Raw genomic sequence first — 18,615 nt, 5'->3', positions numbered from 1 at the left:
AAATTTTCAGGATACATATGCACGATGATCTCTTAATTCCCGCTTGCACATATAAACAGCATTGAGATTTAGTCGGACTTCGTTCCAGGCTTTACTTCACTCAAGCAATGTTTTCTGCTGTTTGAACTCTTTTCGGATAGTTACAATTTTTAATCACCACAGAGCCCGTTTCACGCCATTTTGCCACTAAGTTTTGCATTGTGGACTTTGCTGGAGATTTTGCCAGAACACTTTCAGTCTTACACTGATGCGCGAACTGTTCCGCACAAGTTTTCCACGAATCGTGCTTCGCATAACACTTGACAACAAACACTCACTGTTTTATCGTGAGCACCATTTTGTGTTGCTATCATCTGGTCACTAAACACTTCTGCGCCTCTCACTCACTCACGTAATGACTAGAGAGAGGATATATACATAAAATAAGAGTTCTGTCTGTACATTGCTCAGAATTTTAAAAGAATGGTATTTCTGTATCGTCATGTCCACAGTAACAAGGAAATGCACCTTTTACTTTTCCGTAATTTCTGTCTGTGTGTACATGCATCACTAGCAAACGGTTAAAGAGAATTTAATGAAAATCGGTATGCAAAAGTCAGGGAATAAATCGCTGCAATCTAAGCCACAAATAATTTTATTCACGCTGATATAAATGACAGTTTATGGGAAGGCCTAAATTTTAATTTTCAAATATTTATGTTATTAGTGGTCCTATCTTTAAAAAAAATTGTATGCGAAGTCGGGCAATAAGTCGCTACAATCTAGGCTATACATAATTTTATTCACGCTGAGTGATATGGTAGTTTAGGGGAAGGCCTAAAATTTTAATTATCGTCGCCATAAGACCTATCTGTGTCGGTGCGACGTAAAGCCAATAGCAAAAAAAAAAATTTTAATTCTTAAATATTTACGTTATTAGTGGTCATATCTATAAATACTGCATAACCAAAGTTATATAGAATTAAATTTCCAACCATTTATGTCTTATACATTTTTACCGTACCGGCTATAACACAGATATTCATGAATTTGTATTTTTGTTGCTAAGTCCATATCGATGCCGAGCCAAGAGAAAATGAGTAAACAGAATTTAATGAAAATCGGTATATAGAGTCGGGGAATAAGAAACTACAGTCTAAGCTGTAAACAATTTTATTCATCCTGAATGAAATTGTAGTTTAGGGGAAGACGCCTAAAATTTAATTTTTAAATACCTATGTTTTTGGTCCCATCGAAAATTACTACATAACAAAAGTTACAGAGAATACACTTTCTGATCATTTATATATTATTCAGTTTTACCATACCAACTATGATAAGAGTGGTATTTCAGAGTCGGAAGAAAACTAAATGTGAAGGTCTACAATATCAAAAGCGCATAACATTGATTAACAATAACATTACATTGATCATTGTTTGTTGTGATGTTATTTGTCTCTTATTCTGCCTCTCAACTCCGACAGATAAGATTACTGCTGCGTACCGAGTATAATAGCCTGACTGAATATTGGCGGGAAATAGCCGGGGAGTTAGAAAACTTTCTTCTTGAGCATGCCATTCCTCTGGTTCATACATTTTCTGATACAGCTGGTACATAACACACTGGTTCTCCGTAGTATTCCAGTTATTCGATCCCTACTCTGACGCACTGTTTTGAATAAGCAGTGTGTATACTTAAGGCAGAGGCTGACTTGGTAGTAGTAGTAGTAGTAGTAGTAGTAGTAGTAGTATGGTCTTTTTTGCTAGGGGCTTTACGTCGCACCGACACAGATAGGTCTTATGGCGACGATGGGATAGGAAAGGCCTAGGAGTTGGAAGGAAGCGGCCGTGGCCTTAATTAAGGTACAGCCCCAGCATTTGCCTGGTGTGAAAATGGGAAACCACGGAAAACCATTTTCAGGGCTGCCGATAGTGGGATTCGAACCTACTATCTCCCGGATGCAAGCTCACAGCCGCGCGCCTCTACGCGCACGGCCAACTCGCCCGGTGTAGTATGGTCTGGTCTAGAATAACAATTTAGGCGTATTCCAAATTACAGCACCACAATTCACTAAATAACTCAAAATTCAACCCTGAAAAGAGCCGTTTCCCAAGAAAAGCTTCTTCCTCTTCACTTTTATTAAATTCTACATTCATTTTATTCCAAATTATCAGTGAAGAGGGGGTTTCTCACCTGGTTTGGAAAAAAAATTTGCCTCCAAGTCAGATAGATTTTTGCGCCGACAGTGTAGTGAATAGAGATTTTCCGATTCATCGGGTACTCCTAGGAAACAGATTTGTACAAGGGCATAGTTTTTGCCCTGCGAGTCTCTACTATTCAACCCTCTCCCCGCCGAAAAAAGACTAAGAGTGTTCACGAATCACGGCTGTCGGCGGCTTGATCATTCCAGCTCTGTAAATTTGGACTGTTAGATCGGCAATGTAGTCCTGTTTGTTAAAAGTGAGAAAATGTGTGGCATTTCATTTGATCTAGTATTTCATAAAAAAGCATTGCTTTTAATTGCGCCATTCCTACTGACATCATTGTAATGTATGTTCATTTCAGTTTGGAAAACCACCAAGACAAACTTTCTGAGGATGTAAAAAGGCAGGTGGAAAGTGAGTGTCTACCATTATAATGAAAACTCCCCAACCTGATTGTGACTGATGGTATGCAAGCAGGTCTACCATTACAGTGAAAATTCCCTAAATCAGTCTTCATATGAGAAAAGATGTTTGGTGACCTTCCCGGTGACTGTCCTAAATGCAGATCAGTAGTGATTGATTGATTGAACGTTAAGAACTATGCAATCAAATACAATCTTGCTCACAACGTGTACACTAGAATTCCGTATATAATGTACAATTCCGTAACTAAGCATGGGTACATCAGCCAGTATTCATTAAAAATGGACCAAAAAGGGGAAAAATATTCATTAAAAAAAGGACCAAAAAAGGGAAATATGTTCACAAGAAAGGGATTATTTAAAAACATAAAGAGATTAAAGGTAAAAAGAAGGTAAGCATAATCAGTTAATCACTTCTAATTTAACTTTACTGCATTAATGAATGGTATTTAATCAATTACATGTTCAACATTTCAGTATGTTAAGGATATAGGCCTACTCTCTTTTATGTAGTGTCCTTGTGTTACAGTGTTTATTGCATTAAGAACGAATCAGATGAGTTATGCATCAACAGACTAAGCGCCATTTGACAAAAATTGAGATTTTAGCATTATCTTGTAGAGGAAAGCTTGAACTACTTACAATAAATTCCCCACTGTCTTACAAGAGTGCATTAGTTGTCAGTAAACTGAAAACTTAAGCGACATAGCGGGAATCAGTTAAACTGTAAATTGCATCCGTAGACTATGCAACGTTCCATTTCGCATCATTAGACCAAGTGCCTCATTCCTCACATTGTGTCGTGGGATAAGTTGCGAAGGCTTCACTGTAACAGTATTTTAACATTTTATGCTAGGTAATACACACCAAATTGTGAATTCCAGATCAGAACAATGAAAGCAGTGACTTAGCAGATATTTTGCATGCCCCCATATTTCATCAGCATTTATACACTGCAGAGGACTACGTAAACGTTATGAGAAACTGCAGACGGAAAAACTCCATTGTTGTTCGCCAGATGGAACGCACGTCGTTCTTCAGTTCAGTAGAACTTGAAAAACTGATCGTGTATCAGGAAACAGATGTCCATAGTTGCAAGATAAACTGGCAAGAACTAAAAGAAATCTGGTTCTTGAAATCACAGCTATTCAGTACGTATGTCAAAACTAAATTTGATTGTGAATATATGGAAGTAAATCTACATACGTCAAGACTGGGACGACCACGGGAAACTAGAGTTCCCTTTAATCAGGTCACTTGGAAAACCTATCCCTGAAGCCAAACTTGGAGACCTTAAGTCGCTGATGCACCTAATACCTGTCCAGTATTTTATATGAATTTATGGGAGCAGATATTTTAATCACATTTCCTGTTCCTGTTCTGTTCGACTGAGATAAGTAATTAAAATTCTATACTTTCTTTCAGAATCACTTTATTTTTCTTGGAATAAGGTAATCATAACCACATATACCAGTCTCCATATCCTTTATTATTTTAAGGGACTGCCATTCTGATGATGCTTGTTTAAAGGGGCCTAACGTCTAGGTCAATGTCCCTCAATGGTATAAGTGACTGCCATTCTACTTAGCAACTAATGTGTGTCTAAAGCAGAACAAAACTTACCCATAGGCTTGAAAATATCACATCAGTACTGTACTCTCAGAAGATAATAGGTCTATTGTAAGGAAAATCCATAAATAAATAGGCATTGCATACCAGTATAACAAAATTTTGGGAAATTAATTGGTTATACTGAGATAAGTCAATTCATAAGAACTCACCTAGTATTACATCCGCTAGTTATTGTTGTTTTTAGGGGCGGAACTACGAGGTCATCTGCCTTGTTATATCCGTTGTAGGATCTATATAACTTCAAAATACCATTATGAGTAGGGCCCAGACTTTTAGGTGGCATAAACCTTCACTTTAGGTTTTTTGTATTCTTAAAATAGGTTATTTTAGGTTTTGCCTCCAGGCAGCAGTAGTTTTTGGTTTTCGTAGTTCTGTAAAATTTATTTATGTACTTATTTCACAAAAGTTTACATTGTCATATTCATAAAAATACATAAAGAATACACTGTACAGTTTCCTTTGTAAGTTATTTTTTGGCATTGCAGTAAATAACAACGTACATACCCAAATTGTCTGGCGTAAATGATTTCCTGTTGTCACTTAACACATTCTTATATGGCGAAAAAGTTCTTTCAACGGAACATGACATCATTGGAGCGTAGTACATAGATGCTAATGCATTAGGTTGTAGGAGTAATTTTCCTGAATACTTTTCTCCCTGTAATAATGAATTGATGACTTTCATATCTTGAAAACCAGGATTGCGTTGAAGAATCGTCTGCAGCTTTGAAGAACATGCCACTCCCAATGCCCCATGTATTTCTCTTCTGGAAACATTGCCAATGATCTTTTGAGTGGCAAGGTTGCACCTTCCAACTGGAGAATAGGTTCTGGTATAAAACAAAAATGTGTCTTAATATCTGCTACGGAAGTGACGAGGGTCGGGCACTCGAGAGATTTCTTGGCCTTTGCAATGCAGGAAGCTTCTGTTTCATCCAAGTCACTGACAACATTTTAAATTCCTTCTAGGTGCTCTGCATAGTAAATAGCGGCAGACAACCAAATTCTCCAGCGGGTAAGTATCAGCTCAGGTGGAAGAGGTGTTGTTGGTAGTTTCTCTTTGAACAACTGTATACGTGTTGGGGCTTTGAGGAAAACTTTCTTGACTGAAGAAACCACGCTGTTGACGTCACTGAAGTTGCTTCTAATCTCCTCCGCAAGGCGGTGCAGGCTGTGGGCCAAGCACATAACGTGTAGCATTCTCGGGTAGGACTGTAGAACCTGCCCTGTCTTCAACATGTAGGCAGCACTGTCTGTCACTAACAAAAGGAACTTACTATCTTGATTCTCTGCTGGCCACAATATGCGTAAAGCACCCCTCAGGGCGCAGGCTATTGTGCTGTTGTTAGTTTGTTCTATTTCTTTACAAAGAATTAGATGAGCGTTACCTGGTTCATTTTGATCCAGCTTACCTACTACCACATTCACAATGAAGCGACCGCAACTGTCAGATGTTTCATCGACAGAACACCAAATACAGTGATCGCCTATATCTTCTCTTATTTCATGTAATGTCTTCTGGTAAACAGGTTGCAAATAATTCTTCCTTAAAGTGGATTCATAAGGTATACTACGGCCGCTGATGATCTCCTAAGAAAGTTTTCATGGTTAGCTTACTTAGCACGTTCCATGGGACGTTTGCAGACACCAACGCCTGACATAGGCGAAAGTTAAAGTTATCTTCAGGTTTGCCAATTGTGGAAGAAATAAACGTTTGCTTACTGTTGCTGCTGGTCTTATTTCTCCTCGCTACGCTAGCCAGCTAGTCACTACACACTCTGCCAGCTGTACTCTCCATGGACGACTGGAGGCGAAACTGTTTACGTTCCTCCTGACCTTCTATCAGATGCATCAAGGAGCCACCAGATGTCACATATGTAGTGGGAAACTTGGATGTGCTGCATTTAATGGTAGTAACATGAACTATCTCCATCCTACTGCTTGTAATTGCGGTGGAAATAATTTTACAATGCAGGGAAAACAACATTCTTTATTTGAAGAAGGTAAAACAGCTATTTAGGTTATTTTAGGTGCAATGAAATTCACATATTCTGCTCCAGGAAGTGCGAAACGAACAAATATATCGAAATTTGTGAATTAAATAGTGAGGAAAAAAATAGGTTAAAACCTAAAAATCCGGGCCCTAATTATGAGTTACAGTATTGACAGATGTTTTCAGAAAATCTATTTTTTACATTGTTCCAGAACCTCATTTTTGAAAAGTATGTGAATTTCTTCTGAACAGATCCAGACACAAAAGCTCGTTCCAAATAGTCACCAACCACTGCACATGAATTTAAAACAGATTCTGGTACATCACTTTGTGACACAAGAAAATCTTGAAGGCTACGTGCCATATTCGTTGCCTGCTGAAGAGTTAAGCTCTGTCGATCATAATAATTTTGGGGGTTGTCTTCCTCTTCGTCCTCATCACATGGATCTCTATAATTCATAATGTCCTCCACAATTTCCTCATTGGTGATTTCTTTGTGGACTATTACATCACTATCTACATTGATGTAGTCAGTAAGACTTACCATAGATGGCACATCCAACATTGTACACAAACGCTTCCAATTCTCGCTTTCCACATCATCCAACACTTCACTTTCTGCGACGTCTTCTGCAAAAACCACTCCAGCTTTTCTAAAGCAGTTTGTGATGATGTCTGCATTCAGGGATTTCCATGCAGCATTAAACATCTGCATTGCTCCCAATATGTTGATGTTAATGTCTCTATTCGTGGCAACGTTGTACAGCATTTGACGGACCACACGAGCTCGGTAATGCCACTTTACTGCATGAATTATACCCTGATCCCGCAGCTGCAGAATTGATGTTGTATTTGGAGGCAAAAATAAGAATTCTACATGCTCCAAATGGCAAGACACACAATTATGAGAAGGGGAATTGTCCAAAAATAGAAGAATTCTCCTCTTTTCGGCCTTCATCCGACGTTCCAAGTCCAACAACCACTCTTTGAATAGCACAGATGTCATCCATGCCTTAAGAGTTGTGCCTGTATTCACAGGGCAGATGTTACACCCCCTTGAAGCACTTTGGCTTTCCAATTATGAGGGGATTCAGTTTGTCTGTCCCTGTGAAATGGGTGCACAAAAGAGCCGTGATACGTTCTTTTGAATGTTTGCCCCCAAAACACTTATTTCTCTTGAAATCAAGGGTTTTGTTCGGCATTATTTTATAAAATAATGCAGTTTTGTCTGCATTATAAATGTCTGTCGGTGAATATTCCTTCAAGGCATCCGTCAGAGTCTTCTGGTGCCACGAAGATGCAACTTCCTTCAGGGAATCGTTAGCTTCACCATTTATAATTTTGTGGGATATGCCATATCTCTCCCGGAACCTATGAAGCCAACCAGCACTACCCATAAACTCAGGGGACCCAAACGAACGTGTCGCACGCTCACATAACAGAGGGCCATTTATTGGAATGTTTTTACTCCACATTTCCACAAACCACGTGTAGATGGCTTGGTCCACCTCCTTGTAGTCGGCTGTCCTGATCATCTTACGCTGTGGACCTAGGGCATCAGCATCAATGTTTTCCTCTACATTACTTTCCTGTTTTAAAAAAAGTAGAAAGTGTTGACGGGCTAATGCTACTTCGCTACTGCTCCTTTCTTTCCGCCTTTCTCTACTTTTCACTCAACAAAAACTGCTGTCGCTTCTGCTTATCCATTTGCGATGATATGAACTTATTTATTTAACGAAATGCACATGAGCTTTGCAAGTTTAATGATATAACCTTTGCAGAAACATGTTGCTTTGCGAATTAAATTCGAAGAAGAAACATGCAATGCATGATGCGATGAAACCGTCGCGTTCATTGGTGGATTACAAACATCGCAATCCTACTCAGTCAATAGTGTGACATCTTACATTGGTTGATGGGCAAAGCCTATTGGTTACACAAAGCGTAGCGTTCATTGGTGGATTGCAAACTTGGTGCTCCTACTCAGCTAATAGAGTGACGTCTTACACTGCTATCACGAAATGAAATAGCATGCCCACTTCACTCATTACATTTTATAACTCCAACAGCTTTGCATTTTTCTGAATGTTCTTTATCATGGGTTGGAAAAACAATGTATACGTTTCTTAAAGGTAAAACATACAACTTCTAGAACCAGTATTTGTTTTGGTTTCTCATTAATAATCCTTAATATAACAAAGTTAGGTAGACTTACCCTACAAGAAAAATTAATCAGAGATACTGACAAACTATCAAATATGTTTATGCAGATGATATTCACACAAAACCAAGAGACAAAGCAAAGAGTTAGCAAATATTAAAGACTGGACTAGCACCCACCATTACCTGAAAGTAAACCCATGAAGATCACATGCCGAAATAATTAAGAGGGGAATTCCTCAAGGCAGTATTATTGGACCTTTTATGTTTACTTATATATATAAATGATATGAGTAAACAAGTGGGATCAGAGGTACGGCTTTTTGCTCATGATGTTATTCTGTATACAGTAATAAATAAGTTACGAGATTGTGAGCAACTGCAACGTGACCTCAATAATGTTGTGAGATGGACAGCAGGCAATGGTATGTTGATAAACAAGGTTAAAAGTCAGGTTGTGAGTTTCACAAATAGGAAAAGTCCCCTCAGTTTTAATTACTGCATTGATGGGGTGAAAGTTCTTTTTGGGGATCATTGTAAGTATCTAGGTGTAAATATAAGGAAAGATCTTCATTAGGGAAATCACATAAATGGGATTGTAAATAAAGGCTACAGCTCTCTGCACATGGTTATGAGGGTGTTTAGGGGTTGTAGTAAGCATGTAAAGGAGAGGCCATGTTAGTCTCTGGTAAGACCCGAACTAGAGTATGGTTCCAGTGTATGGGACCGTCACCAGGATTACTTGATTCAAGAATTGGAAAAAATCCAAAGAAAAGCAGCTCGATTTGTTCTGGGTGATTTCCAACAAAGAGTAGCGTTACAAAAATGTTGCAAAGTTTGGGCTGGGAAGAACTGAGAGAAAGAAGATGAGCTGCTCGACTAAGTGGTATGTTATAAGTAACTAATCTCATTTTGTTCTGTATTGAAGATACAATAAGTAAAATTCATTCAAGAAGAAAATTACTGCGTGCCCCAATTCACGCTGTGATCAATCCAATCTACACTTTGGATGTTTTCTAGTCATTATAAAATAAAATAATTTATTTGCTTCCTTGTTCACAAATTCTGGCTGATAGTTATTGTACATATTATAAACTATGTAAATATCACCTAAAACAACTGTTTTGTAAAAAGCATAAAACCATTGTATTTAGTATTAAGTTAAGTTTACTACAGTAAAACCTCGTTAATTCGAAGTAGTTGGGACTCAAAAATCGGACTTCGAATTACGTGATTTCGAATTAACCGCTAATTCGCAATTCAGAAGTACCAACCCTTGCCGCGTTACGAAATATTCTAACGCCCGTTACTGCATGCAGTTAACCTTGATTTACAGTTTATACCTTTCAAATGCCATGAAAAAAGAACTATTTCCAAAATGTATCCAAAAAGGTGCATTTACAGTATTCAAATAATGCACTTGCATATCTCACTGGCAAATATAACCTCACGCAACGAAAGAAATGAAGAAAGAAGAAAAAAAAAAAGCATGATTCAAAGACGAGGAGAAATCTATGCTGGCTCCCATGTGCAAGTGCTTTATTCATTGGAGTACTATACTGTATGCATTTTAGATGCCTTGTATTTACACAGAAAGGACCCGATGCCCTTAAAATCAAACTTTCCTAGGACTCTATCCTTGTACGATTTCCCGCCATGGCACTTCTCTCGTACTTCAGAAATGTAAACACTTGCCACCTCACAAAGTATTCTAAGACCCATTAATACATGCAATCACCTCGATTCACAGTTTAAACCTTTCCTATGCCATGGAAAAACTATTTCCAAAATGTATCCAACAAGGTGCATTTACAATGTTCAAATAATGCACTTGGATAAATCACAGACGAACATAACCTCACGCAACAAAAGAAAAAAAATCACACAATTCAAAGACGAGGATAAATTATGCCGGTTCCTCTATGCAAATGCATTATTTTTTGGATATCTGTACTGTTTGCATTTTTAGATGCTTTGTACTGGGATGGAAAGTGCCCGACACCCTTAAACATGGTAGCTTATCGAACTTTGCTAAGACGAAGGGATAAAGTTTCTCGCTTCCATGTGCATTGCAATTGCAACGCACTACTACGACCCCCATCCCCGACCCTTGTACGATTCTCCGGCTGGCACTTTCTCCTTTAAAACCATAAGACCGTTTGGGCTCGCATTAAAATAAAGCAATGTAGTTTCGTCGGCAATGACAATATTGTTCGGTGCCTACGAATTTATTATATGAGCCACGCTTTTTCGTCAACTGTCGGCATCGCCAGTGTTCGCTCATTCTGTTTTCCCGCACACTGCCTGTTGCGTGATATTACGGCGTTCCTGAAAAGATTGAATACAAAAGAATTCCGATTTCATTCAACTTGGCAATCATGAAGCGCACTGTAGACCCACCGAAGTGAGTGGAAGTGCGGAAAGCTACCCCTCCACGTTCTGGAACACGCGTTCTATTATGACGCGGATAAATTTCGAGTTGGAATTACTCTGTAACATACTATTGTTTTAAAACGTAAAGGCAGTTTCGAATTAAAAGTCTGAATTTCGGTAATGGGGCCGACATTGTACTTCGAATTACGAATTATCCGTATTTCGAATTAAACAATTTAAATAACATGCAAAACTGTATCTCATGTTTCCGGGAACGAGAGCTTCTTCGAATTACGTGGGATTTTGAATTAACCGATTTCGAATTATCGAGGTTCTACTGTATTAAGTTCCAATGTTAATAGATTTAAGACTTGACCTTAAGATTAGTATTAGGCTGAAGATGCCCGAAACTAGGGTGAAACATGTCCCTAACTGGCGTTTATAATTCATGTAGAATTTAATCACTACAAAATATAATTGTATTGAATAGGCGGACAAAGTAATTTTATTCTTGAAAGAATTTTACTTAAGTGGTATGTTCCGAGCTGTCAGTGGAGATATGGCGTGGAATGACATTAGTAGACAAGTAAGTTTGAGTGGCATCTTTAAAAGTAGGAAAGATCACAATATGAAGATAAAGTTGGAATTCAAGAGGAAAAATTGGGGCAAATATTTGTTTATAGGAAGGGGAGTTAGGGACTGAAATAACTTACCAATGGAGATGTTCAATAAATTTCCAATTCCTTTGAAATCATTTAAGAAAAGGCTAGGAAAATAACAGATAGGAAGTCTGCCACCTGGGTGACTGTCCTAAATGAAATAATGAAATAAAGCGCAGAATTGCAATAGCGAAGGTAGCAATGATCCGTCTGCGGAAGATCTGGAAAGATAACAACACCACCATTAAGACAAAAAAGAAGCTCGTTGAATCTCTAGTCTTCTCAGTCTTCTTGTATGGCGCAGAGACGTGGACCATCCTCAAACGTGATCGTGAACGGATAGAAAGCTTTGAAATGTGGTGCTGGAGGAAAATGTTAAGGATTCCTTGGACAGCTCATCGCACGAACACATCAATCCTGAACCAACTTCAGATAAAAGTTCGTCTATCGTGTAAGGTCTCTCAACGAATTGTACGCTACTTTGGACATATAATGCGCCGAGATGGTAGTCTACAAAAGCTGATTGTTGAGGGCAAAGTCCAGGGAACCAGACAACGAGGACGAATACCAACACGATGGATTGACATGGTGAGCGGCCCCCTACAGTGTTCTCTCAGAGTAACCACATTGAAAGCCTTAGATAGGGAAGAATGGCGGAGTATGGTTCATCGGCTAGAGGGCTGAATATTATGATAGTCACGACGCCTCAGTCATGAGGCAAAACGAAGAAGCAGAAGAAGAATTGATTAATTGATAAACTACAAGACATAACCATTCCCAGTCTCACAAACATTTTAAGATTTTATAACGAACCAAGGACACTTTTTGATAAATACTTAACCTATTTATGTCTAGTGATGCATTACTGCAACATTTTACTACAAGTAACATTTAACCATGTATGAAATTTTATTTTGTTAAATTGTACATTCTGCTGTGCTTAGCACTTGGAAAACAGTTGTCTCTTCCAGGTCACATCAACAATTCTGACAGAGAGGCATTTCGTTGCTGTCAGTGGCTGCCTTTGTCACACAGTACATTTTTACTGAGTGTAATGTGTGCAACATGTCCAATCAAAGGTTTGTATAAAGCTTTTAAACTAAAGAAAGCATGTTTTATTGGTGTTATTCCAATTTTGGAATATGAAAGATGACTTCTAGTGTACCACTGATGTTATGTTTCTCACTCTTTCTGTGCAACTGCCAGGAAATTATGAACATTGTGTTTTTGCAACAATAGGCACATGGGGTTTCCATAGGATTCAAACATAAGTATAAAATTTTGTTTCTGGAAGAGTGTAGGGAGGGTAGAGTGTATATAATACCAGTGGCTATTCATCATGCTGTAATTCAGGCTTCTCTTTGCAGATATTGTCCCATAGAATGATGCAGATGGTATACTGTCTATGTGATGTCAGTCTGCTTCCAAAGTTAGTGTAGACACTGATGAAGACCAAGGTGGTACCATAAACAATCAGCTCCAAGCTGAATATAGCTGAAAATACTTGTCTAGTAATGAAATGGCCCCATAACACTAGCCACTACATGTTTACCTGTAAATTAGCAAGTGTCACTGCAGGGCAACTAATTGCGGATGGATTCGACCTAAATGAAAGCTGGAAGCTGAACAAAAACCTTGGGAACAAGTGTCCACCATCCTGATCCCACAAAGAAGCCAAATGGTTTTGACCTACCGAGGAACCTCTGGTGCCGTATCAACTGGTTAAGGACTGGACATGGTTGTTGCAATTATTTCAGATACAAGTGGGGTTGGATCAGTTCACCAATGTGTGACTGTTATCTGGAAGAACAGACGATTGAGCACCTGGTCCAACACTGTACTCTTCATTTGTACCCAGGCACTCCTGATGACTTGTTCACTCTCACACCCGATTTAACTGAATGGCTGAGAAGGATGGACTTTAAAGTTTGATTTTGCCTTGTATATATATTGTATAATACCACCATACGATTAAATAAATAAATACCTGAAAATTGGCCATCTGACACCAGCTCACATGTAGGAGACAATCAGCAGCAGAACTACCCTTATCACCAATAAAAGACAAACATTACAAATAAAATGGTCTCGTAATCTCACCAACTGTACCCTGTATCGACCCCTAGCATTTGACCAAATAGTGAGCCCTGCAGATATTTTTCGAGTCTTTTTTATAATAATGTTCTCATATTGTGATTTATGCCAGTCTTTTACATTGGGTACAGACAAGTTGAAAACATTTTTTTTCTATTGGCTTTACGTCACACTGACACAGATAGGTCTTATGGTAACGATGGGACATGAACGGGCTGGGACTGGGAAGGAAGCGGCCGTGGCCTTAATTAATGTACAGCCCCAGCATTTGCCTGGTGTGAAAATGGGAAACCACGGAAAACCATCTTCTGGGCTGCCGACAGTCGGGTTCGAACCCACTATCTCCTAAATACTGGATACTGGCCACACTTAAGCTCGGTGTAAACATTCTTAGGAATTCTCGTTGTTAGTGGATATTTACCAGCACCACAGAGACGAATGTGCCTGACACAAACAATGAAGGAGATGACACTTTGAAGAAATTATGGGATATTTTCACTTAAATGATAATGATTTTCTTGACAAAAATGACCGAATATCTAAAGTAAGACCCAATCTTGAACATTTGAAGAATGTATTTATTGATCATGCCCCATGGGAGAATGGTACCTTACTGCAGCTGCCATGGCCTAAAGCAGTCCGATTTGGCTAAAAAACTTGGTGTATGAATCTCAGACATGGTTTTGACATCCATCAAAGATGCTCAAAATCAGTAAAAATCTGAATTTGGTCTTGGTGGGAGTGTTCTTTTGCAATTCTGTGACGCCTTGCTATGAGATGACTCTTAATACACCTCCTTTCCACATATTCGCTGATAATTATTTCATGTCAATAAAGGTGGTCGTAGTGTTGGTTTGGGCGGGACAATAAGAAATGCTAGAATTGAGAATTGTCCTCTGAGTGTGAGTTCCCTTGCAAAGGAAACAAGGGGTTCGTTTCACTTCTGTACTGACAGTTCGCCCCTAAATATTGTGATGCTGGCATGACAATTGTGTGGTTAGAGTAATTTGGAAGCGTAAAGACGTCTTGCCAACGAACGAGCTGTCCAGGTATTCTGCAGTTAAAAATAAGAAGGTAAAATGTCTCAGCCTAAACTAATTGGCATATGGGAGGCACAGAGGTATGGACCAAAATGTGGGTACATGCAGAATAAACATCTGTAGTAAAAACTGGTGGTGGCCTGTTTTTGTGGGGTACTGACGTTGCTCTACAAAATGCATGGATTCTGTCTCGCAGGATGCATGATTCTTTACACCAACCTCCTGTAGATTTACTTGAATCTCGCAGGACTGTAGCTCTATCATTTCCATAGAAAGATGGGACCAAGAGAATCAAAGGCGGTAGAGTTAAAACTCCTGCTGCCAGCCGGGTTCCTGTTCAGGTTCGATTTGACAAGAAAGAGCATTTAACTGGAACAGACACATCAAAAGATTGTGTTGTGCCATACATAAATCGCAGACCACAAAAAAATGTAAGAAATGCAATGTAGCATTGCGCGACAAGTGTTTTGAGGCTTTTCATCAAAGATAAAATACATCAGTTACATCTAACCCAATGTAGTCAGTGAACAAAATTTTTAATTAATTTTATTTGAATGATTTTGAAAGCAGTTTAATTTCTTGTAGCACTGATGAAGTTTCTGTGTAAATTTGTGTTTCATTATTTCTAGGTCAACATTAAAAGCTGGATTCAAATGGAATCTTCCTAAAGATGCATTTTTGCAACAGAAAACCCAAGATCTATTTTTGACCAAAACAACTTATGTAGCCCTCATCTACGATGCATGAAGATAGCACAGCAAGTTTTCAGAGAAAAATGAGGCAAAAAAGAATTTGAGCATAAATGGGTTAAGTTGGTCAGAACAAAAACTTGTCAATACGGCTACTAAATATTCTCAACATTCGACTATGGAGTTGAAGATTATAACATGAGCAAATTACTTACAGTACTTGCCGACTACAGCGAGCCTACAGTGCTTGCGGTCCATTTTCCAGTTCACTCCCGTGTCAGCCCTCTTCTCTGTTAGCTTTCATGGCCAAGATGTAAACTTCTTTCCTTCACAGTGTTCTGCAAACAAGCAAATTGGACTACCTCAGAATAGACTTCAAATATTTAAATACTTTACCACTTCATGCAGAGTTCCCTCAACGTCATGAACAGAATCCCTCGTCCATCACAGTAGCAGATACAATTCATTTAAACCTGCTAAAATGCCATATTTCCTCATATATTAGACCCCTGTTTCTCTGCTTTTATAGGTGTACAAAGTAAGGGCACAGGGTGGGTACAATATGCAATAATGACTTCTAGGTATAAAGAACTATAAACTGTACATGTATGTATTCTACCAAATTTGCGATTGTATTCTGACACTAATGACATTATGTAAAATAAAGTACTGATTAGGTGGAGAACTCATCCTTCATACTTGTACATGAAATATCAAGAAGGACCAGGAAGCTAACAGATTATAGTATAACAAATCTCTTTGGGAAGAAATACTTTTATACTGAATCTACATCATAAAGAAGTCATTTTGTCATAGCAATAACAATATGCAATGAATTAAATGAATTCAAAGAGATAAGCAAATTTATTATTAAATACTAGCTGATGCACCCGTGCTTTGCTACGGGATTCTCAGAAAGACTGACTTGGTGGTTTTCCTAACTGAATTCAACATAGGTCATTACAAAAACGTCAGTAGGAATGTAGCGATTGAAAGCAATGTTATCAAATAAAATACTCAATCAAATGAAAAACCGCACACTTTCTCACTTTCAACGAACAGTACTACGGTGCCGATCTAAGAGTCCAAAGTTCCAGAGCTGGAATAACCAGGTCGCAGACTGCCGTGAACACTCCTCTGTCATTATTCCGTTAAATATGCACACTACTCATTCCAATCAGTGCCTCAGAGTAGGGATTGAATAGCTCGAATACTACGATGAACCAGTGTGTTACGTACCAGATATATCAGAAAATGTATGAACCAGTGGAATGGCATGCTAAAGAAGAAAGTTATCTTACTCCCCAGCTACTTCCCGCCAATATACAGGCAGGCTGTTACAGTCGGTACGACCAGGCGAGTTGCCCGTGTGGTTAGGGGCGCGCAGCTGTGAGCTTGCATCCGGGAGATAGTAGATTCGAACCTCACTGCCGGCAACCCTGAAGATGGTATTCCGTGGTTTCCCATTTTCACACCAGTCACACCAGGCTGTACCTTAAAGCCAAGGCCGCTTCCTTCACACCACTATTCATTTCCTATCCCATTGTCGCCATAAGACCTACCTGTGTCGGTGCGACGTCAAGCAAATTAAAAAAACCTTGGTACGCTGCAGTAATCCTATCTATCGGGGATGAGAGGAAACAGAAGACTAAAAGCACATCACAACAAACAATGGTCAATGTAATGTTATTGTTGATAAAGTTTATGAGCTTTCTATATTGCAGGCCTTCACATTCGTTTTCTTTCGACTCTGTGATATTAGGGTCTCTTACAAAATTATTTATATCGCAGACTGTAGTTCCTTATTCTCAGACTTTACATACCGATTTTCACTAAATTCTGTTTACCCATTTTCTCGTGACTCGGCGCTGATATGGACTTAGTAACAAAAATCGAAATTCATGAATATCTCTCATTATATGCGGTACGGTAACAATGTAAAAGACATAAGTGATCGGAAATTTAATAACTTCTTACATAACTACTACTAACTTACAACATAACAAAAGTTATGTTAGTTATTTAGTATTTATCGATACGACCACTAATAACATAAATAACTTATTTGAGAATTACATTTCAGGCCTTCCCCTAAACTACCATTTCACTCAATGTGAATAAAATAATTTGTAGCCTAGATTGCAGTGGTTCATCACACAACATTACATACCGATTTTCATTAAATTCTCTTCAGCCGTTTTCTATTGATGCGTGTACATACATACATACATACATACATACATACATACATACATACATACATACATACAGACAGACAGACAAAAATTACAGAAAAGTAAAAAATGCATTTCCTTGTTACTGTGGACATGGCAGATACAGAAATATCATTCATTTCAAATTCTGAGCAATCTCCTAAACTACCATTTCTATCAGCGTGAATAAAATTATTTATGGCCTAGATTGTAGCGACTTATTCCCCAACTTTGCATACCGATTTTCATTAAATTCTCTCTGGCCGTTTTCTAGTGATGCGTGTACATACATACATACATACATACATACATACATACATACATACATACATACATACATACATACATACATACATACATACAGACAGACATTATGGAAAAGTAAAAAGTGCATTTCCTTGTTACTGTGGACATGACTGATACAGAAATACCATTCTTTTCAAATACTGAGCAATATACAGACAAAACTCTTATTTTATATATATAGATTACATTAGGCCTTCCCCTAAACTACCATTTCACTCAGTGCGAATAACATTATTGATAGCCTAGATTATAGCGACCTATTCCTCGACTTTGCGAACCAATTTTCGTGAAGATACGACCACTAATAAAATAAATATTTGACAATTAAATGTTTGGCCTTCCCCTAAACTACCATTTTTCTCAGCGTGTACAGCCTATTTCCCATCTTTGTCTAGCGATTTTCATTAAGACACGACCACTAATAACATAAATATTTGAGAAAAAACATTTCAGGCCTTCCCCTAAACTACCATTTCACTCAGCGTGATTAAAATAATTTATACCCTAGATTGTAGCAGTTCATCACCCGACTTTACATTCTGATTTTCATTAAATTCTCTTCAGCCGTTTTCTTGTGATGCATGTACATACATACATACATACAGACAGACAGACAGACAGAAATTACGGAAAAGTAAAAAATGTATTTTCTTGTTACTGTGGATATGGCCGATACAGAAATACCATTCTTTTCAAATTCTGAGCAATGTACAGACAAAACTCTTATTTTATATATATAGATTAGTTTGTTTACATGTTAAGGGATATGTAGTAATAATAATAACAACAAAAGTATGCAATAAAAATAAAAATATTGTACTTTACACATCATGAGCCATTCCACTGTCAC

General features: G+C 38.2%; 2 long non-coding RNA genes across 5 annotated transcripts in view; one reads left to right on the top strand and one right to left on the bottom strand.

Annotated features, from left to right (window-relative positions):
* LOC136872073 (uncharacterized) overlaps positions 1–15,476 on the top strand; it is a 35,393-nt gene extending 19,917 nt beyond the window's left edge. The window contains exons 2-4 of one of the 2 annotated variants that reach the window (XR_010859869.2): positions 2,546–2,998; positions 12,395–12,502; positions 15,187–15,476. This is a non-coding gene — a long non-coding RNA (uncharacterized lncRNA). Of the gene's footprint in view, positions 1–2,545; positions 2,999–12,381; positions 12,503–15,186 lie in introns of both variants that reach the window. The other variant, XR_010859868.2, reaches the window with a different exon arrangement.
* The window catches only part of LOC136872072 (uncharacterized), a 45,301-nt gene that overhangs the window by 1,284 nt on the left and 25,402 nt on the right, over positions 1–18,615 (bottom strand). For all 3 annotated transcript variants that reach the window (XR_010859865.2, XR_010859866.2, XR_010859867.2), the window contains exon 3: positions 15,462–15,584. This is a non-coding gene — a long non-coding RNA (uncharacterized lncRNA). The remainder of the gene's footprint in view (positions 1–15,461; positions 15,585–18,615) is intronic.

Source organism: Anabrus simplex, chromosome 4 (assembly GCF_040414725.1).
Source record: "Anabrus simplex isolate iqAnaSimp1 chromosome 4, ASM4041472v1, whole genome shotgun sequence".
In the NCBI taxonomy this organism is placed as follows: domain Eukaryota; kingdom Metazoa; phylum Arthropoda; class Insecta; order Orthoptera; family Tettigoniidae; genus Anabrus; species Anabrus simplex.
Note: the sequence above shows the minus strand (reverse complement) of the source record. Positions and strands in the feature narration are given on the sequence as shown.